Source organism: Taudactylus pleione, unplaced genomic scaffold, assembly GCF_031769625.1.
Source record: "Taudactylus pleione unplaced genomic scaffold, aTauple2 ptg000109l, whole genome shotgun sequence".
In the NCBI taxonomy this organism is placed as follows: domain Eukaryota; kingdom Metazoa; phylum Chordata; class Amphibia; order Anura; family Myobatrachidae; genus Taudactylus; species Taudactylus pleione.
In genome coordinates this window covers 6,876,392-6,903,194 of record NW_028284511.1, presented here as the reverse complement: position 1 = coordinate 6,903,194, position 26,803 = coordinate 6,876,392, and the positions used below count along the sequence as shown (strand labels likewise).

General features: G+C 42.3%; 1 protein-coding gene across 1 annotated transcript in view; it reads left to right on the top strand.

Moving 5' to 3' along the window:
• The window catches only part of TSPAN4 (tetraspanin 4), a 752,131-nt gene that overhangs the window by 429,043 nt on the left and 296,285 nt on the right, over nt 1–26,803 (top strand). The gene's annotated exons all lie outside the window — the stretch shown is intronic.

Genomic DNA, 26,803 nt, shown 5'->3' with positions numbered 1-26,803 from the left:
TCTGACTGAACTACAAACGTGAACGCGCACGAACGATAATCGTTCATCGTTTTAACTCAGAAAGTGAACGATTTTTTGAACGATACACGATATCGTTATCGATAATCGTTCAAAAAATCATTGTGTGTGTGCACCTTTAGTTGTCAGCTGCTGTATTGACACAGGTTAACCTCTAAATATAAGTGCACCAATTTGTCTTTGTGGGACTGGAGCTTAAGACACAACTTTATAAATGGTAATTCTACCCAGAGGTGTGAGACCAGACAATTGTTGGATGATGTTATTATTTACTTAGGTTGCTGGGTAACATGTTATGTCATTTCTGACAATGTATACACAGCCAACCAGCAATATACAATGCTTAATTATTCCGGGAGACACGTTCATGTAATTTTCAGTTGTATGAAATGTTGGTGGAACACTGTATCCACAGGTGAACCACACTGTTTTGATTTGTTTAGTGATGTTGGTGGTATGTATTGTCTCCCCTCAGGGGTGCTGATAGAGAGCGGGGAGTGGGTACTATTGTTAGAGTGGCCCAGTGGGCGCCTGGGTACAGCGCCACCTCACCGCCCTCTTACCTGTTAGCAGCTTCTGTCCCCAGCACCAGCTGGGCTGCAGTGGGGCCAAGGAGGTTTCTGCCGCTGAGCAGCAGTCCCCTTTGTCTCGGTGGAGGGAGCATTCACACTGAATACTCCCACCGTCCCTCCCCCTTCCTTGGATTTGCTCCTGGCTGAAGTGTTCAAAAATAAAAAATTCACACCAAGGTGTGCCTATATCAGAGCCCTACCTCACACCCTAGAGTGGTATATCTGTCTTATAAAATTGTCCCTGTTGTGACAAAATATTTCTACGTGGAGATGATGTAAGATGAACAATATACAGAATAGGAGGAGAGAATAGTTCAAAATAGGCTGTTCACTTTGAAAAACTTTATAGACTAAACATTTATCTGGATAACAGTGCAAGTGAATAAAACAGTTTCAGAATAGGCTGTTTAAATGTGCTGGGAATGGAATGCCGGCAGTCAGATCCCGGCGGTCAGAATCCAGACACTGGGGTCCCGACAGTCCCCCTCTCCCTACCCTAACCTTCCCTTTTTGGTGCCTAACCCTAACTCCACCCCCTACTACCTGAACCCAACCTCCCCCTCCCCGCACCCTAAACCTAACCCTCCCACTAGTGACTAACCCTAACCCCTCACCCTAAATCTAACTCCCGATACTTATCTTCTGGATGCCGGCAGTCCGTATTCTGGAGCCAGGATCCCGACACTGTCTGGATTCCGGCGCCGTGATTTCGACCGTAGGCATCCCGCATGCCAACTACATCCCGTTTAAATAGTTTAACATTTATGACTACTGTAACTTTAAAAGAGATTCATTTTAGAAAGAAAAAGTGTTGAACAGAGAATTGTATTGGCAGGAAGTGCTTAAAGCTATTTCAGGGTCAGTGCTGGATTATGAAGTGGCTGCTCAGGTAAGTTCTGTTCACCACTTTGGTGAGGACTGATGTCAATTCATTTTGAGTTATGTAGTAATTTTGGGTTTTCTTGAAATTTTTGCTGTCCGAAAAGTCTATCTATCATTGTGGCGGAATGCGTATGTAATGCCGGCTGTCGGGATGCCTCCTGTCAGAATACCGACAGTGGCATCCCGATGGTTGGTATCCCGACAGGGGTCGGGTAAGTATACTTACCCTCCCCCCCTCTAACCCTCCCTTCTTGTAGCCTAACCCAACACTCCCCATCCCGCAGCCTAGCCCTCCTCGTTAGTGCCTAAATCTAACCCTCCCCCCTTCATGTCTAAACCTAATGCTCCCCATCCACTAGAAGACAGGCAAAAGACTGCACGATTACGACATTGTAATTGTGCAGTTGTTTGTCAGTCTGTGATGAGCAGTCGCTCAGTGTAGGAACATCAATCATCTGCTAACATGCTCAACCTGACATTATCGTCAGGTTGATCAGCATGTTTGCCCGATGATAGATGTCTAAAACGACCAGCAGTAGCGCTCATCGCTGGTCATTTTAGTGAACGATTTGCAAACGATTAATAAACGAATGAACGATAATGATATTCAATCGCTCAATTTAATCGCCTAGTGGATGGGCAGCATAACCCTCCCCCCTTAGTGCCTAACCCTAACTCCCCCAGTGGTGCCTAACTCTCCCCCCTAGTGGTGCCTAACCCTAACCTCCCCCCCAACCTAACCCTAATCACGCTACGCCCCCTAAACCTAACCCCCCCCCTCCCCATGGCTAACGCTAAGGGTGCCCCGGACTTTGTTCGTGCTGGCGTCCTTCGGCGTTCCGGTGTCTGGATTAACATAGCTATTTTGACACCTATCTTAAGTCCCTTGTCGGGATTTCCCTGTCGTTATTGAGACCAGCGACATCGCATCCGCCGGTTCATAACTACATCCCCATTGAGGCAGTGATGTGTATGTCTGTCATTTAGGCAGTGATGTGCTGCTCTTTTGTGAGAGATGTTATTGTTTACACTATTAGAGTGATACAGCTGTGGCATTAATTACAGTGGTTAATCAGGTTTGAGGTGAGGGGCTGTTGGGGAAATAATGCAAAGTCATGTGATCTAGTGAGTCCAATCATGTTGGTGAGATCTGCCTCAATATACCACTTTTATAAGAGTGTGTGTATTTCTATCTGTGTATTTACAATATATATATATAGATATATATATATATATATATATATATATATATGTGTGTGAATGGGTGGATGATGGGCGCGTAGAAGTAACAAAAAAATATTTATTCAATAATATATAATTCGTGAGCAGAAATATCTGAGGTCTCAGGGTTATAATTCATTGTGATTCTCTGCATTAGGATATTGATGCATTTTCTTTTATAACCCTTCTGTAATCTCAGGCATATTACCTTGAGAATGCTGATATTCCTACTCTGTACTTTTTCATATAACAACTCCATGGTGTTTTCTGTTTTGATAGTAATAATATGCATATATTGGTGATCTTTTATTTAGGTACATTGCATTGTGGATATATTTTTCATGTGATTATTTTATATTACTGAATACATTATTATTGTTTAATATATTATTTTGTACCTCTGTGGTATTTTATGAATTCAGCCATGCAATCAAAAATAATAAAATTGAGCTCTTCATGGTCCCCCATAGTGAGGAATATTTGACTCATGGCTCTTCAGAGCTTCCAGTATAATAATTTCATCCCAAAAAACTCATTACTAAAATAATAATAAAATGTAAAGAAAACATAGACGTGGTTTTTCCTGTACATAAACTACTTTTTCTACTCCCCAAAGTCTAACTCACCAAATAAAAAGAAAAAAAAACAACCGCTTCATTATGTGTATTCAAATTTCAAAGGGGATTTTCTTGCATTAATCCACAGCACAAATTTGTAATCCCAGGGAGGAGTTCTTGTAAACCAAAGGAAAAATTAAATCCAGGAGATTTATTGTTCTCCATGGGAAGTTTTCTTTGTATGTGATCCACAGGAATTATTCTTGTAATCCCCTTGGACCCCCACCATAGGGCCGAATTCAATTAGCCTCGAAGTTTGAATTAAATCCAATAATTTTTTTATTAAATTTTTATTAAATTTTTCTTTTGAATATACAAATAAAAAACATTGCATTGATAAAACATCACAAACAATACAATGTACTAAAAACAATAAAACAAAATAGAAAAAAAAATTCATACAAGTGTGGTTTCTCTTTTTGTTATTCAAATATCACTGTATATTACCAATATTCCTCCGCATACAGATCAAACCAGTATATATGGTAATCTTACAACTGTAAGCATAAGTATGACATCAAATACAGCACTGTACATATTTTACTGTGCTCTTTTTCCTTGGATCTACTTGTTAAGAAAGAGAAGGGTCTATCGCTCCCGACCGATTATACGGAGAATCTAGCCATCTATCCCATACACTATAGTACTTTTGTATTATATCATATAGATGTATTTTTTGTGTGTAGCAACCGAGTCTACCAGAGATATCCAAGCTTCCAGATTTGGCCCATTATTTGCCATCCAATCCCTTGCTATACACACTTTGGCAAGCATGCAAAGGTTATTAATATAGCGTATAGCAGGCTTGTCAATTGCGTCCTTTGCATCCTCATTTATTACAGCCAATATACATGCTGCAGGGGTAAGAATATCCTGATGTATACCCGTATCAACAATAACCCTGAATACTCTTTGCCAGAAGGAGTTTACTATAGGACATGACCATAACAAATGCCAAAAAGTACCCTCGGACGAAGTGCATTTGGGACACTTTGAGTCCATCCTTCCCCCTATTCTCAGTAACCTGACGGGTGTAATATATACTCTATGTAATATGAAGTATTATATCTGCTGTTATCTTACAGACATAGTGGCAAGGCGAGGACTGGTAAGAGCCGCAGTCCAGTCATCCTCCACCAACACACCAACGTTGTTTTCCCATTGTTTTATGGATACTAAATCAGACTCATGATGCTTGTTCAGTAAGTTAGAGTAGATCACAGAGATCAAGCGACTTACACTAACAGATTGTAATAAAGTTTTAATAGGAGAGTCCTGAATAGTCAAAGGAGCTGCAGGGAATTGGGCATTAATAGCATGTCTGAGCTGAAGGTATCGAAAGAAAAAATAATTGGGGACGTCAAACTGTAGTTGCAGTTGATGACTGACTTTAGAACTCCCACCTGAAATATTTGTCCCAAAGATATTACAATCCACTGGCCCCAGGCTTCTCTGACTTGGATGGCAGAGAGCTCCTTAAGGCTATTGGCATGGGCTAGCGGAGTATCTGGATCTATGCCTTCTGCCTGCAGTATACGTGAGACAATCCTCCAAACATTGATGGCCTGCTTAATTAAGGGCATGTTGACTATGTGTATATTATCGCTCAAGGGCAGACGCAGGGGCGATATACCTGTCTTGGACATATATGTGATAATTGTGCGGCATAATAATATAATTTGAAAAAGGGTAGCGCCAAGCCACCACAGTCTCGAGATCTGGTTAGAGTGTCCAATTTGATCCTAACTCTTTTGTTAACCCACAGTAATGAGGACAAAAGACTATCAATCTGTTTGAAAAATTTCTGAGGAATATATACCGGGGAATGATTCAAAATGTAGAGGATTTTTGGCTGGAGAACCATTTTGACTAAGTTTACCCTGCCCATATAAGTTAGTGGCAATTTACCCCATATCGTGACAAGGGACTTGAGATATTCAATCTGTGGCTGTATGTTCATTCATAAGTACTACCGATACTGGATCAGAACCTCTATACACAACATCCTATACCTTCTAATGTCCTGCCTATACCTTCTAATGTCCTGCCTATACCTTCTAAGGATGACGCTAATTTGCGTACGCAGTCATACCATAAATAAAGACTTAGATGTGGAATCTGTGGTTCCAAAGCACAAGTGATATTCAGGTAAAAGTTCAGACAGTTACACGCAATTGATCAAGACACAATTTAGGCGCAAAAGGAAATTATACAGACCGCAAGTACAGTATACATACGCAGGCGCTTCCGGACCCAGAGATAGGCATCAGCAAGAGACCCCTCGTCATTCAGCATTCAGCACGAAGACTCAGAACCAGCGTTCGTGCACTCATATTTATACCCCCCCAGAATAAACAGGACAATAGGGAAGTCTGTTGCTGATATCATTGGTTCTCAGGGGTGAAGCATCTGTTACAGAACATTTAACAGGCTGGTTCAAACAGACTTTCCCTGCCTCTAACAGCTGGGGGTCTTCCTCTTCACGCCTCTCGTAGCATCCTAACAGTTGTTTCTAAAATATACATTTTGTTGCTTGTATGCTCTATGATCCATAACTCGGGAATGCATGATGCGATCTCCCCACCGATAACACCGGAATACTGTAAAAAGGATACGCATCAGTACAACTCCAAACATGACTTGTTTAGCATGTATAATACCTTAGTTATCAAATATCTTTATTTCTCAGCATTTAAACTAACTGAACCAACTTAAATCATATACTTTAGAGCTTATTGAACCTTATGTGTGAATATGTAATGTGTGGGTATTCAGGGTTTGAAATAAGGACGCTAGTTAACTTGGGGCAGATGCATGCGCATAAAGCTAATAAAACAGCGGTTTCATACAAAGTCCTATGCATTCGCTAATATGCGACTAGTTAACAGCGCAATTGTGTGTATTAATGTGTGTATGAGAAATGGTGAAAGATGCAAACGCATGGTGCTATTAGTATTATCGCCACATGTACTAAAATGTGAGTTTATCTAAAATGGCGCTTGGGCGGCCATTCGCAAAATGGCATCTTGCGATCTCAATTTCAAGATGGCGTCTTGCGGCCAGTCGCAAGATGGCGTTGCCGCGATTACATTTTAAACTGAACTTGTCTCAGCCAATTATTCAGCTTCGACAGTCCACCCTTTGATAGCAAACAACATGCTATCACAATCTGCTATTAGAATTTAATTTAGGCTTACATTTACATATTATTTGGTGTTATTATGGGATGGCACAAGGTGGTTCTTTATCCATCAATAATGTGTCTCTGGGTGGGGACATAAAACTACTATTATACGCACACCGCAGATCTTGGGAGATCATGTGAAAGGTGTGGGAATGCACCAGTCTTATAATAGCAGTCTTGAAGGGGAATTTGAGACTTTACATCATCTGAGGTGTTCTATAAATAACATTTCAATAATACATTCTATGCATTCTATGCATGTCTAAATATAATACATCAAACGATTGTATTTCCTAGTTCAGGGTTGTAATGCAGTTACCTCAGTACATATTGTCATTACTGACCACCATCATAGTTTCATTCTTTCGTTTCACTCTGTTTTTACATTTTCCACACTTCAACACAATAGGAACACACCGGACGCATATGCCAATTATTATGATGACAATCAGTATAAGTATTAAGAATTTGCCTATTCTAGCGATCACTTCCTGGACCCATTCCCCTAGACCTGAGAACCATTTCACTGGGTTCAGCCATGACACCCATCCTTATATCTTTTCCCCTACTTCAGCCACTGAAGCGTTATGGTTCTTGCAAAATTCCCACTTTAGCTGCAGAATTTCATCCATCTTCCAGTCTATCACCTCCTTAGGGTCGCTGGTATCATTGGTGACATAGGTGCAACATTTTACTCCAAATTGGGTGGCCAATGTAACGCAATACCCTCCAGTAACAGCAGCTAAATAATTCAACACTAGCCTGTTTTGCACCAGTTCTTTCTTGTACGCTTGCAATTCTCTCCCTGTATACCTGAATGTGTCATCGTACATCTCGGTGATATTTTCTATTAATTTAGCAAGTTCCTGGATATATCTAAAATTTAATGTACCCCGAGCGATCCTGGTGGGGTCCAATGTGACCAGAACTTGAAAGCCAGTTGTCTCACTGATTAACTGAGTGGCTTTATGTATATCACCAGGTACCATATTTCTTTTGCCTCTGTGTTCATATTGTGTGTGAAGATATGGTGACGGTGTGTTTTTATGTATACCCAGCATTTCAACATGTGGAGGGTCATAACTTCTGGGACTATTCTTCCCAGGTAACACAAACCTTCGGAACTCGGGGAGAGCCATTTATACACTTTTCTTCCACAGATGAAATATACATTATCAGGGAGAACATAAGGAATGGTATGCATCATTATCATTAAGCACATTTACCTTGCAAACAATCCTATTTCTGGTTCTTCCATCTGATACATGCAAGTTTCTGGCTGTATTATTTTAGCACAATAACCATTTGGCACCTTACCAATAATTTCTTTGGTGGAACTCAATGTATACCGATACCTAAAATGTTTCCCACCAGACTTAATGGAGCGCAATAAATCATGGTTTATGGACTCATTATCAGCTCTTTGTGAGAAGGTCATCATCTGATTATTCCCCATCACTTACCAACTCCCGGGTTTATTGGGGTTGGTTATGTTTAAACACAAAAGTGATCTATCTACTTGGAATTGATAGAGTTTGAAATGAGGTGGTTTGGATGAGAGGAATTTTCCATCCAATGTTTTCCCTTTTTGTAATTCTAAAATTTCCGTGATATTCAGCGGAAATGGCACCAACCCTATGTTATGCTGCCCCTGGGGCACATGTGAACACACCCAGCAATCAGTTTGATTTAACACTTTGCCTACCATGCTATGATAATCCTCTAGAGGATACCCACCCCAGTACGGATTATATTTAGGTTGGCACCGTTGGATACAGTTCTCATCAACTAGGGACCCACAAAGCTCACAAATACAGGAATCTTCAGACGATAACCCTCCACACCTTCCCCGAGTATCCGGAATGACAGCTCTTTTAACAATAACAGTACTAAGATTGGAAAGACACTCCCCTGATTGGCATTGCACTCCTCCTGATTCCACTCCATCAGCACTGCCATCAGCTCCCGTTTCCTCAATCGGTCCCCCATCACAGACACTGGATATCCCCGGACTGACCAGGATGGTGAACACTCTAAAAGAGAATATGAAAATGAACACAGCAGGCCCGTCCATTGTCACAACAAGACCTGCAAATTTCTCTCAGTTCAGGTATCTTACTACGACCTTTTCAATCCTCCCGGAACAAGCTCGCGAGCGACAGATCCACGCTATCAGCTTTGTCTCCGACTTGTTTCTCCACCGGTTGATTGACCTTTTTGCAGTGAGTGGAATGGACCCAGGTATCACTCTTGGCCACCTTCAAAGATGTAGTACTTGTCAGCAGCACCTGGTACGGACCTTCCCGCCGATCAGTCAAACAACCTGAACGCAAGAAATTTCTGATCATTACATATTCTCCTGGTTCAACATCATGACAGTTCGTTTCAGGCATATCATTAGACAACAATTTCAGTTTCTGCTGCTGTTGCTTTAACTTCTTACTCATTGATATAAATACTTCACAGTTACCTCGTTGTTACCCTTTAGATCTTCTCACACCCCTTGGACTTCCAAATGGATTTTTCCTGAATTGAACATAAATTTTGCATCTCAATTTCAGCATATCAATAGTTTGAAATGACATAATTGTTTTAGTTGGAGGAAATATTTTTAACCCTGCTGCCCATTTTGCAGCTTCATCAGCTCTGTTGTTGCCCAGTGACACCAGGTCATCCTCACATGTGTGGGCTTTGCATTTAATTACTGCCACTGCTTTGGGCAGTTGGATTGCTTCTAAAAGATGTTTTATGTGTCGGGAATGTGCAACTGGTGTGCCTGCTGCTGTCATAAAATTTCTCAGACGCCATAGAGCCCCAAAATCGTGCACCACTCCGAACGCGTACCTCGAGTCAGTGTAAATGTTAGCAGATTTGCCTGCTGCCAGTTCACATGCTCTAGTCAGTGCTACTAACTCTGCCACCTGGGCTGATTGAGGAGGACCAAGAGGTTTAGCTTCTATGATGTCTGTGTCATTTACAACAGCATAACCTGTACATAATTCACCTGTGTCTGTTTGTCTATGACAACTCCCATCCGTATAAAAAGTTACATCCACATTCTCTAAAGGTGTGTCATGTATGTCAGGTCTAGCAGTAAAGGTCTGATTCAGATATGTCATACAATCATGCGTATCATTATGTCTGCCAAACTCACCTCCCGCCAGCAACTCCTCTCCTTCCACCCTTTGTACATCATGTTGTACATATGGTAGGTATGTTGCTGGATTCAGCATACTGCAACGTTTAACAGTAATATTTGCAGGAGCGATTAGAGCTAGTTCCCATTTGGTGAACCTAGCCGAGGAGACGTGTCTGGTTTGAGCTGAGTTCAACAGAGCAGATACAGCATGGGGAGTGTAGACAATCATATCATGGCCCAATACTACGTCCTCACTTTTACTCACCAATAAAGCGGTAGCTGCTACACTTCTCAAACAGGTGGGGAGTGATCATGCTACCGTGTCCAATTGGGCACTGTAGTATGCTATGGGCCTACTAGCATCACCATGCTTTTGTGTAAGGACACCTGCAGCACAACCATCGGCTTCCGTACAATACAAATCAAAAGGTTTTTCATAATCAGGTATTCCCAATGCAGGAGCTCTTGTCAGACTATCCTTAAGATTAAGGAAAGCCTGTTCTGATTCCTCTGTATGTATGACACGATCGGGTTTTGAGGAAGAGACTAATTCCTGTAAAGGTAAGGCCAAAATAGAAAAACCTACAGTAGCCACACATTCCCAAGAAGGTACGAATTTGCTGTTGATTCTGAGGCACTGTCATGTTTTGTATGGCCTGGATTCTATCTGTTGTAAGGTGTCGTAACTCCTGGGTTAGGCAGTGTCCCAAATATTTTACTCTGGATTGGCATGGCTGTAGTTTGTCCTTAGCCATCTTGTGTCCTGTTTGTGAGAGATGAAGTAACAAAAGTTTAGTATCATTCAAACATGACATAAACGAGTCAGAACATAGCAATAAATCGTCCACATATTGAATTAGAACAGATCCATTGGCAGGTTATAAAGATTGTAAACAGTCGTGCAATGCCTGGGAGAAGATACTGGGGCTGTCTATGAAACCTTGGGGTAATTGTGTCCATGTGTATTGTAACCCTCTGTATGTAAAGGCGAATAGATACTGACAGTCAGGATGGAGAGGCACAGAGAAGAAAGCTGAACAGAGGTCAATGACAGTGAAATGGGTTGCATTTGGTGGTTGCAATGACAGCTGGATTCGGCACTACAGGGAATTAGCTCTCTACTACCTTATTAACACATCTAAGGTCTTGTACCAGCCTATAACCCCTCCCACCACTCTTTTTCACTGGAAAGATGGGACTGTTGGCTACACTAGCTGTACGTACTAAAATTCCTTGTTGCAATAATCGCTCAATTATTGGAAAAACCCCTAGTTCTACCTCCTGCTTTAGTGGGTACTGGGGAATTTTTGGAGCTTGCCTTCCGCTTTTTAAATTTACCATTACTGGGCTTACGTTTGCCATTAATCCAGTGTCCTGTCCATCTTTAGTCCAAAGGGAATCTGGAATTAAGGACAACATTTCATCTACCTGTGATGGAGTATCATTTAAAACTGTAGAGTGATACATTATCCTTTGCGGAGTGTCTAACATATCCCGCACCTCGTATACCATTCTCTCTGGGATATCTAAAAATACACCATCAGTGGTGCAATATATAACACATCCCATCTTACATAACAAGTCTCTGCCCAGTAGTAGTAGGAGCCGCAGCAGCCAGGAGAAAAGAATGCCTGGTATGCAACGGCCCAATAGTAACCTCTGTGGACTTTGTTAAAGGATAATGTTCCACTTTACCTGTTACACCCATTGTTGGTACTGTCTCGTTGGTTACCTGCAAATTAACGGGAGATTTTATCACCGACCTGGTCGCCCCTGTGTCTACAAGAAAAGGATATTCAGTACCAGCTACATCAACCATCATGACCAGTTCTTCCCTAGTACTTCCTGTTAACCTGACCATCTGTAGACTACAGGTATGACCTGACCCCTAGCGTTGGCTACCATTCTCCAATAAAGCATTTATGGCTACAATTGGAGCTGGTGCCTGCTGAACATTTGCTGGCCTCTGTGCATATCCCTTATGGGGATATCTAGGTCTTTCCTGATGTGAGATCCCTACTCCTTTTATTGTACAGTTTCTACTTAAGTGTCGTGTTTGTTTACAGTTAAAACATGTTCGTGTTTCGGGTGAAGACATGTGGTGTTGTGAGGTTTGCGCAGAGTGTAAAGGTGGTGGATATGGGTAAGGATAGGGAGGGTAAGGGTATTGTGGGGGGTAAGAAGTTGGTGGATAGCCTGGGATCTGTGGTTGCATCGGGTTAGTGGGATAGAGTTTTGTTTGTTGTTGAGTGGGGTTAGTGAGAGCACATACTTGTTCAGAAGTGAGTGTGTGTGCAAGTGTGTCTGTTGGTTGTGATGTTACCGTCATTCCCTCCAGAGCTTGTTTACTGACAGCCATTAGTTTCTCGCTCTGGGCTTCTCTCTTTTTGGAGATGTTCTTATCATGTTCAATCGCGGTTTCTATGAGGGTATCTATTGTAAGTCCCCACCAGCCAGGCTGTGAGGTCTGAACCCGAGTTTTTAAACGCTCTTTCAGACCGTCCACAAGTACCGTAACTATCATGCCCCTGTGGTGAGTGCTATCTTTAATATCCTCTATCCCAGTGTACTGGGTGATAGCCTGCAGAGCCCGATCACAGTAATCTTCTGCAGTCTCACTCTCTTTCTGCTTAATGGTGAAAATTTTGTTCCAGTCAACTACTACTGGAAAATATATACCCAATTGAGTTACAATGCGGGAAATGTACCTTGGTTTACTTGGTCTTTTAAGGGAACGTCATCATCCAATACACAATCCGTGATAAATTTTGTCACGTCGGTATTGCGTGGCAGACAGGCCCTTAACACCACACGCCAGTCTTTATTAGTGGGTTCATGTGAACTACCCAAATTCCTCAAAAATCTTTGACATTTGGCTAATTCCTTTTTGGGATCGGGGAAATCATTTATGATGGAATTTAGGGCCTGATTCAGACCCACTCGCAAGCGGCTGTCCGCTTGCAAGTGGGTCGATGTTGTGCACTGCGCATGCGCACGACGGCGGGAGCTCCGTCGTGCGCATGCGCCAGACGCGACGAGCGAAGGACTTTCCTTCGCTCGTTGTGTCTGATCAAAGGGGGCATGCTGTCGATGTTGATTGACAGCACGCCCCCTTTGGTGGGCGTGCCGGGGGCGTGCCTCCCTGACGGGGGCGTTCCCAAGGGAACACCTACCATCAGAAGCCGGCCCACTGACATCACTAGTGTCAGTGGGCCGGCTTCTGATGGTAGTGATGTCAGTGGGAGTGATTTTGGCTCTGATAGAGCCAAAATCACTCCGGGCCTTGCGGTTGAAAAACCCAACCGCAGGCTCCGGCTCGCAGTGGCGATGGTCAAGACCATCGCGGCCATCAAACTGCACGCTCGTATAGGCTGTGGGTGGTGACCCACAGCTATACGAGCGTCCAGGAGGACGCTCCATAATTATGGAGGACGGCCCTCATTCAGAGCGTGCGCTCTGCTCAGAGCGTACGGCTCTGAATGAGGGCCTTAGTTCTGCTCTTGTCCAAGGATAATGCATTACTACTTCCCTCGTGGGCACTATACCGTTCGCGTCTGCATTTCCATTTGGAACAGTTATTGTCCGAATGGGATGCAGACCGTTAGCGCTGCTACCTTTGACCTGATTACCTGGCTGGGGGTTTAGTCTGCTGCTGCTACGTATGGTATGAACAACTTCCTCTATGGGTGCAGAGGGCATTAACACTTCCCTTGCTGTTACCGATTGAGATGGCGGCACCACTCGTGATTGTGGCAATGCAGCATCTATCATCTGCACAGCATGGGAAATGGCAGACATTACAATAGGCTCATCATCCGCATCATGAACATTTTCTTTATAATTGCTTAAGAGAGGGTACAAGTTGCTTGTTACATTTTTATGGGTATTTTTGGTAACTGTACTTGCACCTCCATCCACATAAGGTGGAGGAGCTGAGCGTGAACTGCTGGCAATACTCTCCACGACCCTACTTGTCGCACGTGCGCGCCATTTTGCGGCTCGCCCATATTGCAATTTAGCGTCGCGGATGTATTTTCTGACAATGTGCTCGTGACGCTAGTTTGCGTCGTTTGCACATTTTTAAGCCATGCATCCCCTTCATGCTGCCACAGTTTTAAACTTTCAAAATATTTAACCTTTTTCTCTCGGGAGCGCATCAAACTGATGTGATCCCGGACATTGTCTAACACATTTTTATCAAAGCTACCAATTCTGGGAAACGGTCTAACACTCTTCCTCGTCATATTAAACCATAAATCACAATACCTTATTGCGTAAGTACCGTACTTGGTATGCATGATACGACGGGCCGATCCGATCGGCGCCTCCATTAGCAGCACATCATTACCTAACATCTCTACTGTTTGCGTGGCTCCCATTCTGAGACAACTCCTACGCTTTTCAATAAAGATTTAAGCCGGTGAAAGACAATCAAGACACTTTCACTTACCTGTGGACTATTTAAGTCGGCGGCGCCCACACACCTGGATAAGATTTAGTAAGGCAACTTCCACACCCGGATAAGATTTGAAAAAGGCAACTTCCACACCCGGATAAGATTTAGTAAGGCAACTTCCACACCTATGAGAGTTTACATGTCGGCTACTCTCACGCACCTCTCTACAACAAAGACAACATGTACACCTGCTACTGTGTATAGAACGGTAAAGCTGCTTACCGAGCGGCTAGGCTAACCCTTGCACCTATCCCTTAAGGATCATACGATACCCTTAACTTTGTTCAACAAGTATTCACTGTTACACACTTTTTTCCTGCGCAGAAAAATACACGTTAACCCAGATATTGGTAATAGAAAAAAATTAAAACCTCAATGGCTTTGTTCAAACACGTGGCAGCACAACCGGAAGTATGTATACGCTATTGTGCGACCAGTCGCATACACAATAATGCGACTACCACACAACCGTATAATGGCTTTTTAACTGCGTACGCAAAAGTGCGTCTTTGCTATGCGCAAACCTTCGACTTATCCACGTATTCAGTACTGTGACACCCCTTTAAATGTAAGGTTCTATCAACAGAGGAAAGCAAACTTTTTCCTCTCTTATCCCTGGATTCTAGTCAGCTCCCTTGATTCACACGGAGATGGATAGCGATCTTTCAGCACAAAGCGGTTGCAGGCAAACCCTGCATGTGGCCACTCCACCCTTTGCTGAAATATCGATGACCATATGTACCGTGTGACCAGGTAAGTGACTTCACTACAAGCCCCCAACTAACGATACTGGATCAGAACCTCTATACACACCTTCCTATACCTTCTAATGTCCTGCCTATACCTTCTAATGTCCTGCCTATACCTTCTAAGGATGACGCTAATTTGCGTACACAGTCATACCATAAATAAAGACTTAGACGTGGAATCTGTGGTTCCAAAGCACAAGTGATATTCAGGTAAAAGTTCAGACAGTTACATGCAATTGATCAAGACACAATTTAGGTGCAAAAGGAAATTATACAGATCGCAAGTACAGTATACATACGCAGGCGCTTCCGGACCCAGAGATAGGCATCAGCAAGAGACCCCTCATCATTCAGCATTCAGCACGAAGACTCAGAACCAGCGTTCGTGCACTCATATTTATACCCCCCCAGAATAAACAGGACAATAGGGAAGTCTGTTGCTGATATCATTGGTTCTCAGGGGTGAAGCATCTGTTACAGCACATTTAACAGGCTGGTTCAAACAGACTCTCCCTGCCTCTAACAGCTGGGGGTCTTCCTCTTCACGTCTCTGTAGCATCCTAACAGTTGTTTCTAAAATATACATTTTGTTGCTTGTAGGCTCTGCGATCCATAACTCGGGAATGCATGATGCGATCTCCCCACCGATAACACCGGAATACTGTAAAAAGGATACGCATCAGTACAACTCCAAACATGACTTGTTTAGCATGTATAATACCTTAGTGATCAAATATCTTTATTTCTCAGCATTTAAACTAACTGAACCAACTTAAATCATATACTTTAGAGCTTATTGAACCTTATGTGTGAATATGTAATGTGTGGGTATTCAGGGTTTGAAATAAGGACGCTAGTTAACTTGGGGCAGATGCGTGCGCATAAAGCTAATAAAACAGCGGTTTCATACAAAGTCCTATGCATTCGCTAATATGCGACTAGTTAACAGCGCAATTGTGTGTATTAATGTGTGTATGAGAAATGGTGAAAGATGCAAACACATGGTGCTATTAGTATTATCGCCACATGTACTAAAATGTGAGTTTATCTAAAATGCCGCTTAGGCGGCCATTCGCAAAAATGGCGTCTTGCGATCTCATTTTCAAGATGCGGCCAGTCGCAAGATGGCGTCACCGCTATTAAATTTTAAACTGAACTTGTCTCAGCCAATTATTCAGCTTCGACAGTACTTTTGAAGTGTATTAGAGATCCAGATTCCCAAGTATTTAAATGAATCCACCCACTTTAGGGGAAGATATATGATAGGAACATTGGGGCGAGTTCCCCTGAATGGGAGGATACAGGATTTGTCCCAGTTAATTAACAATCCTGAGTATTTCCCAAATAAATCAATGATTTCTAGAGCCTTAGGCATAGAGGTCTCATAATGCCAGATAAAGAGCAGTATGTCGTCCGCATAAAGTGCAATTTTATCTACCCTTGGACCTAGCTGAAATCCATAAATATTTCATTGAGCTCTATTCATGCAAGCCAAAGGCTCAATAGCCATATCAAATAAAATGGGTGACAGGGGACATCCCTGCCTTGTTCCCCTATATAGTGAAAATGATGCAGAAACAAAACCGTTTACTGACACTCTCGCCACAGGATCCATATATAATAGTTTTACCCACTTAATATATTCCGGGCCAATACCAAATTGTTCGATGGTTTCCCAAGGAAACATCCACTCAACCGAATCGAACGCCTTAGCGGCATCTAGTGAGACAATAATAGAGGTTTGTGCATCTTCCCATTTTAACTGTAAGTGTGTAAATAATCGGCATAGATTAACTGCCGTGGACTTACCAGGCATAAAGCCTGTCTGGTCAGGATGAATCAGTTGATTTATGACCTGATTAATCCTAGAGGCCAGTACTTTGCTAGGATTTTTACGTCTGTGGGGAGGAGTGATATAGGTCTATAAGAATCGGGCCTAGTAGTGTCTTTGTCTGGTTTAGGTAAGACAATTATTAATGCCTCAGACATAGACTTTATGTATTATTTGTGTACAATTGATTAAAGAGCTCAAATAGTTGGGGTACAAGTATTTTACTGTGTTTTTTCTAAAACTCAGGCGGGATCCCATCTAATACTGGGGCTTTACTATTGGGAAAAGAGTTTAAGGCCACCTCGATTTCCTCTATTGTCAAGGGAGAATCCAAAAACTCCCTCGCCTCTGGCAAGAGTGTCGGAAGTGAAATAACGGACAAGAATTCTCGCACCTCCGGTTGAGTATAAATCAACCTAGATTTGTATAATTGATGGTAGTACTGTACAAATTACTTCGCTATCTCTGGGGTACGCACATATGCGACGTTATCTGAACCAACTATTTAACCACAGTGTTTGATGACTTCTGTTCTATTCGAGCCAGGTTAGCCAAATATGATCCATGTCTATCACCTGATGCATAATGTAAATGCTAATTAAAAAGAGTCTCTTATTGGGCCTTGTCCATTAAGCAATCCTTCCATAATTTTTGGGCAGCGCACCATGCTTTTTTATTTGCTTCTGATCCGTCAGAAATATAGGCTAATTCTAAAAATTTGCAGGACGCTTCCAGATCCAATTCAGTTTTTTTATAGGATGACTTTAATTTAGCAACTTTTTGAATTAAAGAACCTCTTAGAAATGACTTTAAGGTATCCCAGAGAACAGCAACAGAAGCAGTGCCACTATTTAATTAAAAAAAATATTTCCATTTGGTTTCTAACTCCGCCCCAGGTCCCATACGTGTCAACCAGAACTGGTTGAATTTCCAAAATTGTTGACCCTGTTGACCCTCCATGTCCAGACTGACTGACAATGGGGAGTGGTCGGATATACCCCTAGTCTCATACATTATCTTATGTACTCTCGGCAATAAGCCTGTAGTAACTAATGCCTTATCTATCCTGGAGAACGTTGAGTGTGGATAAGAGAAACAAGAATATTGTTTCACATTAGGATATCTCATCCTCCAAGCATCTACCAATCCCATTCCCCGGACCATACTTGAAAAACCAGTTCCCCTCCCCATTCTATGCCTGTCTAGCAATGGATCTAGGATATTATTAAAATCTCCCAGGCACAAGGCGGGTGTGTCCGGGAATATGGCCAAAAATTCAGCCACCTTTTTGAGAATCTCATGTGAGTATGGTGGTGGAATGTATACCGCCAGTAACATTATAGATATAGAATTAATTTTACATTTTAGGAATACATATCTACCCCAGGCATCACACTGCACCTGCTCCATTGAGAATTGGACAGATTTACGAACTAATATAGACACGCCCCTGGATGCAGAAGTATGTGTGGAACGATATGTCCAACCAAACCATGGCTTTTTTAAAGACATAATTTTCCCTCCAATGAAATGAGTCTCCGTAAAACAGATTATATCTGAAGCATACTGTTTCACCTGCCTGAACACTAATGATCTCTTGACCATATCGTTTAAACCCCTCACGTTCCAAGTGAGAATATTAACCTTTTGCAATGCCGTCATTTGATATGTTTTGGAAAGTACCTAAACAGCCTTGAAACCTACAGAGGAAATGTATACAATACCACACATACCTTTACACAGAAAAAAAAAAAATATATATCCTATATCAACTGATATGAGCCCTTCCCCTAGAACACTCCCCACCCTGTATACCAAACTCAACCTAGGCATACCTATACCTGAACGCCCTACCCCACTGTATTAAACTAAACCTGGCAATACAGTTATACTATTATTACCTTACTACCAACAAAATAAATGGAGCAAAATATATAATGGCAATAGAACAAAACACTCGGAGGCCTCCATACACGGAGTTGTCCCCAGGGAATAAACACACATCTTTGATAAATACAGTGTAGAATTGTTCAGTAATTAACCAGTGGAATCACATATATCAATCTACCAATACGAGATTAAAAATCCCAACATATTAATGGAATGAATGAATAAATTACCCAGACATTTTGAAATAACAGATATTATGAGTATATTCATAGATATATGGCGCCAACATCAGTAGGCCCTAATTTATATACATACTTCGTCTATTCAAGCAATGAAAGCACTAAAGCACAAACTTTATAAACTATAACAATATGGAAAATACATTTGCTGTATGTTAACAGATGGCTGATGTAGCGCCAGACATCAATCATTAGCCATTGCATCCCTGGCAGGTCTGCGATGGTCCAGCCAAAGCGCTGCCTCCCTCGGAGTCGTAAAAAATTTGGTTTCCCCATCAGCAACTACACGGAGTTTAGATGGGTATAACATGGCATATGAAATATTGAGGCGCCTTTTTATCGGTAGAAATTGGGCCCTGTCCTTTTGTATTTCCATAGTAAAATCCGAAAACACTGAGATACGAGTCCCGTTCCATTGCAAAGGACCACTAGTGCGGGCCAGTCTGAGGACAGCGTCCCGGTCACGATAGTGCAGTAACTTTGCTATTAGAGTACGCGGTGGCGCCCCAGGCGGCAAGGGTCTAAAAGGCACCCTGTGAGCTCTCTCAATCGTAAAATAGGATGAGAAAGAAGTAGAACCAAACATGTCAGACAGCCATTTTTCCAGGAATTTTTCAGGATTGGGACCCTCCTCCTTCTCTGGTAATCCCACGAATTGGACATTATTGCGCCTCAGGCATACTTCCATGTCAGACATTTTCCTCTGTATAGAAAGAAGCTGTGAGCCCATAGAGTCAACTTTGACACTCAAAGGTGCTATCCTATCCTCCAGGGTGGAAGTGCCAACTCTCTCACGCACACACTGCAGGTCATGGTGTATAATTGAGAGATCTGACTGCACTTTTCCAATTTTTTCTGACAGCCTAGTCTCACAGGCTGTCACCGCCTCGAGAACGGTTTGAAGCGCAGCGTCTGATGGCTCAACCAAGGCCGCCGATTCTGCTGGAGATGCAGGAGGGGAGTTATCACCCCGTGCAGTAGAAGTGGATTGAGCAGGGGGTGCTCTGGAGAATTTCTCTAGCTTTGCTGCAGCAGCAGAATTTTACCCCATCCTGAGAGTATATATGAGATGATCTAGCCGTATATTACTGTATAGGGCTAAAAATAGTAGTGTAGAGGAGTATATAAAGAGTCACTCTTTCTATATTGATGATACAGGTGGGAATTATATTAAGAACAGCAGTTGTTAGTAGATATGATGGATAAGAGGCTGGCCCCTCCTGTGTAATTCAGTGTGAGTGAGAAAGCACTGCCTTGTATCATAAGCATCCGGACTGAGCCCACTATCAAGGTCAGTAGAGGCTACTCACATCTTCAGCAGCTCAGGGAGACCACTTGCCTTACTGCCTCTCTGCCGCCAGCCGCCGGGAAGAAACACCCGCAGTCACATACAAGCCGCCGCCGGGACTCTGCACGTGCGGGAAGATGGCGCCGGCAGGTCACGTGGACAGGCCACGTCCACCTCAATCTCCTCTAGCCAGGTAAGTACGCGCCCGCAGCCGCGACCAAGCTGCTCGCCACAGCCACTAATGTTTCCGCCGGCCATTCACCACTATGAAATCCCAGTGGATCCATCAGGATTATATAAACTGATATATTGGTCCAGAAAGCGCACCTAAACGTGCTATCACATGCTCTCCATGGCCACGCCCCCCTCGAAGTTAGAATTAGATGCGATTTAGTGCCTGGGATTATTCAATTACAGACTGAGGCAGACTCCTCCTGAGGCTTGAACAGAAATCTGCATTAACCCATAGTTCTAGGTAATTTTATCCCGGAATATACATAGTATGGGTTAATGCACATTAGTCGCATATTTACTGTGTGAGGAAAAGGGCTTGTAAGTAAATAGCTCCGGGCATAAAAGTCAGAGGCTACAACCGTTTTCTGTATGTTTTAAGATATCAAGGCTAATTGAATCCAGCCCATAGAATGAGAGTGCTCACAAGTTATTGGGACTTGTCCAGGCTGATTGGCTGAAAGTGAGAAGAGTCTCATGAAGTCTCTGGTTTGATCTGATATTAATATTAATTAATATTAACTCTGGTTTGATCTGATATTTATTAATATTGATATTAATATTAATAGATATTAATAATTGTATCTCTATTGATGTGGGAGGTAGAAATGCTGGGGATCGCCATTCGGGCCAGTGGCCCATCTATTTCAGTTGGTTTTCTACTTCTCGTGCCCACTCCATTGAAATTAATGCACTGGTATTTTTAATGAGATAGATACAGCACAACGCTGGTGTAACCACTCATGTTAACACGCAATGCACTCCCGTAGCAATTATTGTTCATTTTCAAGTACAATGAGTTGCTTTGAATAAAGCACCCACAAAACTCAGCACACAGATGCTAATAACTGACATGTGTATGAATATACATTACATTGAGCACTTAATAATGCTAGTGTTTTATTGTTTGCACATCAGAAAAGTGGCGCTGTAAAAGCTCTGAATCCTTTTCTGGTAAGCCCCATGCCCTTGCTCAGGGTGTACAGGAATTAATATTTCCAGGGCATCTGGATTTATATTTATAAAGCTCTAGTGCAGTTAATTTCATTCATAAAAATGACATAAGTGTCACCATGGAGTTTACATGTAAGTGGTGTTATTTCCACATTGAGAATTCTAAGTTCATGTCATGTTCTCTTGCGTGTATTGACTAACTGTGACTTCTTACATGTTTGCCTGACCTTTACATCATAGTGCAAGCTGTAGTGATCAAAGGCCTTTGTCAAAACCTGTTTTAATATTACTTTATTGCTTTGTGGCATATGTTGGCACTTTACAAATACTCATGACAGAATCAGTATTATGCATGCTGGGGATAGTAACTAGTATGGTACCCTAATGTTACCACAAGTTGATGAGCAGTTTATGAAGGGGGTGCTAGTGAGGTTAACTACGATGGGGGTCCTTATTGTCCAACTTGTGGATAAATACTGTAAGTAACTGAAGAGCTAGGGGACGTGAAAGGACAATATATGGGTGTCACCCACAGGGCTCGGCTATTATTTATCAGCATTGTTGCTTTAACTGTACTATATAGGTTTTGGAAGTTTAGAAAGTGGATAAAGATAAACAGGTTATGATGCTGGTGTTATAGCTGTACTGTATTTGGGTCTTGCACCTTGTTGTAATGAAGGGGCTGTTTGATTTTCCTGCCTTCACCCTCCGCCTTCTGCAAGATGTTCAGGTGTCCCTGCCTTAGTGTCTGCATAATTCGGTGATTTAACTTTATGCCCCAGAGCTGCCTCAGAATAGAAAATGCACCTGCTCTGAAAATTACTCCGAGCTCATCCATGAATAAACGGTAGGCTTGGGAGGCCGACTCTGAGCAACATGGTAATTTATACAAGGTTTGCTGGGATTTTTTTTATATAGTAATTAACACTTTTACTGCCAATAAGGAGACTTACATTTCTGCATGTGTTCTGCAGAAAGGACATGTGATCCAATGTATTGAAACGTTTGGAGCTTCTATGGCATATAAAACTCTGCTAGACTATATTACCAATAATACTTTGCAGAAAGTTACTATTCCAGTTATCACTTGGTCTTTAGGTAAGGCAGTTATATAAAGCACAGTTCTCATATTATTTGGATCAAATCTGTTATTTTATTTAGATTGTAGCATGACAAACAGAATAACAAACTAATGTAATTGACAAGAAGATAAATCACAAAGTCAATCAAATTAAAAGGAAACTGCAAGAAATAACAATGAGCGGTATCGAAGTAGCCCCAATCATTATTCGGTTGGTATTGGAACCCCCGGGGCTATCCAATTAGCCCTGAAAGCTGGCCCGGCCCCGGCACTCATTGTGGATTTTTTTTCGGAGCTGATGTGCCGTGTTTTCACCACTGCGATGGCGAAAACACACAGGTCCGTGACTTTATCATGGATCCTATGTGTTTTCGTACAAAAAATCCTATTTATTCAGCCAAACAAGTAGGATACAGGGATACAAAAAAATCCCTGGTTTTCACCCCTGAAAATAAGTTGGGGCTAATTGGATACCCTCAGTATTGCAGTAAAGTATACAGGAAAATGATGAGTGGAAAAGGAAGGAGAGGGTATTGCAAAGGGAAGTCGCTTACTGCCAAGCGGCGTAAGGGATAAATATAAGGAGTGCAGTATTTATACAGTGTGTAATGGAAGTTTGGCCTCAAAATATAAAGTCCATGGTGTCCATGCTTGTATAAACTTCTCGGCAGGTGTCGTGTAAAAGCACTGTGAGTCGCTTGGTGGCGTAACTAAGGTATTTGGAGCCCAGAGCAAGATGAAAAACGTAGGGCCCCCCCCCCCCAAGTATGTGCATGTATCGAAAAAGTGGGCGTGGCCACATGCCACAAGGGGCATAGTCACTAAAAATGGGGGCGTGTCAACATGACACCACTATTTCTCGTCACTCTGGGAACATTCCTTTCCATTCCATAAGCACCTTAATGACCCCAATAGTAGTACCCAGTAATAGTGCCCCTTATGCAATGCCCTCAGTAGTAGTGCCCCTCAGGCAATGCCCCCAGTAGTATTGCCCCTTATGCAATGCCCCTAGTAATAGTGGCCCTCATGCAATGCCGCCTGTTGTAGTGTACATTATGCAATGCCCCCAGTATTGCCCCTTATACTGTGCCTCTTATGCTGTGCCCCCAGTAGTGCCCCTTATACAGTGCCCCCAGTAGTGCCCTTTACATATATAACACACAGACACACACAACATAAAATATAATATTTACCGAATCCCCAATCCTGTGCCCGCCACCATTCGCTCTTCCCGCTCAGCATTATGGAAGAGGCATCATCCACTGCGGGAGCCGAAAGGCGTAGCTCATGAGTGAGCTCAAACCTGGCTCCGGCCCTAGGTTCAGCAGCCAATGAGAGTCTATCTGACTCTCCTTGGCAGCTAAAACAAATACACCGCTGCTGAGTAGTACTACTTGACGGCGGTGTCTTTGTTTTACTGTGTAGAGCGGAGCGCACTACACACTGAAACCATTGACCTGGATGGCAACCGGCGGTGCCCCTCCAACCCCCTCCTGGTTCGCCGGTGCACAAGACACGTGCCCCGGTCGACCCCCCCCCCTAGTAACGCCACTGGATTCACTCCATTCAATGTACAGACCACATGGAATGGAGAGAGCCAAATGCTGGGGGGGTCAATAGGTTTTCAGTGGTCAGCGATTGGACAATTAGGGGTTTATTTACTTAAGGTCAATTTTAATCAATTTTGATCTATTTAAAATCATGACAATCAGTCAAAATCGATCAACTTTGATGTTGTGTTTCTGGGGCTAAATCAAGAGACAATTTTAATTTTTTTCTTTTTTTTAAGTGTTAGTAAATGTGTGATTTAGCCCCAGAAACACAACATCGATGGTGATCGAGTTAGATCGATTTTGAATCAATTTTCATTGATTTTAAATAATTAAAATAGACCTTTAGTAAATATACACCTTAGACACATTCAACATCTGCTTAATGAGCTTTTAAGTTAAGTGTGGGTTATGTGTTATTGGTCTGGAAAGCAGGGTGTAAAAGGGGAGTCAGGGATTAGGATTCCAGTAATGGATCTAATTAAATCGTGAATTTCTTCCAATGACCTCATATTTTGGGGCATAAACTAAAAAGAACAAGGATAAGTCACTGCGCACACCCTGGAGCTGCAGGTGTGACTATGTTAAATGTAGGGCGCCTTCCATACATAAATCAAATATAAAGAATGAAAGAAACATCGTCCTCACATGCACTCACGGGGAAATCTTAATCAAGGTCCATGGGGTTCAAGAGTCCATAGTATGCACTCCCTTCGAGATGGAAAATATGCGGGTACATGATACAATGTCTCTAATGTGTCTTCTCTATGGTATTATCCTCAATTATGTTCCTAATACATTGAATAAATACAGAGAAAGGCTCAATATTGTAGTATGTTTCTGAAAAGAGTAATCTTATATCCCCAATATTGGGTGGCGTACCCTACTTACACATTGGTAATGTGTATTCTGCTCATAAAGGTTTCTTTAAGGTCTGTCTCTGCCAGCCACAACGATATCGCATCTCTAGGTTTGCACTGTGTGGTATAAACTTGCAGAATGGACTGTAATATAGTCCTCAGATGATGGCCTAGTACATGAGGATAGATACAGAGAAGCAAACAAAATAGTGTAATACGTCTTATAAGTGGATGTTAAACACCTCTCATGTACGTAACTCTCTATATAGGTTGAATACCGGTGACTTCGCCTTCAACCTTATAAGGATTGAGTTAACTTGTGTACTGTACTCACACAGTGATGGTATATATTAAGGTTTCTTTAATCTGTGTCTCCACCAGCTACAATTACATCATATTTATCACAGATCTCACCCAATAGTGCAGATGAGTAAAAAATGGGCGGACCCAAATTACAGCATCGTCATCTTCATTAGTGGACACTTGCATAAGCCTTATAAAAGGTGCAAAAATTATCTGTCTAAATTTAGGCCCAACTTTGCAAAACTTGCAGGTCCGTCGACATGCCCTCACTGGATTTTACCTTTGTGAGAAAGCCCCATTACAGCCCACATACGTAATTTGTCCAGTTGCAAGTGGAGATGCATTCAGTTTGCATACATCATGACTAGAGATGGCTCGAATCTTTGAGATCTGAGCCCACCCAAACTTACCCGATCCAAGGGGATTCGGACCCGCCGCTCAGATCTTCCCACCAATTTTGGGCTCCACATTGAGGCAAAATGTCATCAGTTGGCTTTGGATTCTCAAGAATTTGGGATTCCTTTATAAGTCCCTGCGGCGGTGAATGCAGCGACAGTTTCTGACTGTAGTCCATGCTGCTGTGCACTCTCCTCTCCATGGCTGGCTGTGCTGCTGCTGCTAGTGGCTGCTCTGTCCTGTGTCCTCAGCTCCACACTACTCGGCTGTGCTGCTGCAAGTGTCCATCCGGTGTCCATCCACTTCAGTGCTGCTGATGCAACTGTCCGGTTTCCATCTGTTCCAGTGCTGCCGACTCACCTGTCTGGTGTCCATCCTCTCCAATGCTGCCAACATATCTGTCTGGTGTCCATCATTCCAGTGCTGACGATGCACCTGTCCGGTGTCCATCTGCCCAGTGAAAAAAAAAAAAAAGTTTTAAAAAGTTTAAAAAAAAGTTTAAACAGGAAAAGTAAAAATAAAGTAAAAAATATAAAAATGAAAATAAGTAACTCTACCCCAGTGTGTATCTATAACACAAGTACTGTGATGCCACAAGCTATACCCCAGTGTGTATCCATAACACAAATACTGTGAGGCCTCAGGCCGTACCCCACTGTGTTCACATAAGAGGTTGACTCTGCAGAGTCATTTGTGAACAAAGTTGAAAAAGAGTTAATATTTTTGTAACTTTTTTTTACAAATTGTTGTATGTGTGGTGTACCCCACTGTATTGTTGTTCGCATACATATAAGTGCTGTGATACCCTGCAGTGTAAGCTGTCATTTGCAAAAATAAATAGTAAAAAAAAGATATATTGTTCTATTGTTTGTACTATTTCTTCGTGATTGTCAATATGGATAGCGATCAGTTCAGAGAAGAACTGGAACCACATACTAGTGCTGCAGCTGCTGCCACCAGTAATGACGATACTAGTCTTTCAATGTCATCTACTAAAGCCAGTGACCAAGGGCATAGAGGGTTTGAGTCATGGCATCTAAATCCAAAAAAAACAATATGCAGTGATAAAGAAAAAAACACCTGTAATAAAGGGAAAGTTTGGTGCAGAATAAATGTCAAATTTCCAACAAGCCATTCACCACACAAAGTGGCAATGAAAGGCTCAGGCCTTGGCCTTTATTTATGACTGGTGGTGTAACTGTCAGTGAGGCATCTTCTGCCTATCATGATGATGTAAGCCTTTCGCACGCAGAGTCTAGAGGAGATATCAAAAAAGGAAAACCACTAAGGCAGTAGAACAAACTGTATGTTCAGATATGTCACAAATCCCTGAGGAGAGTCT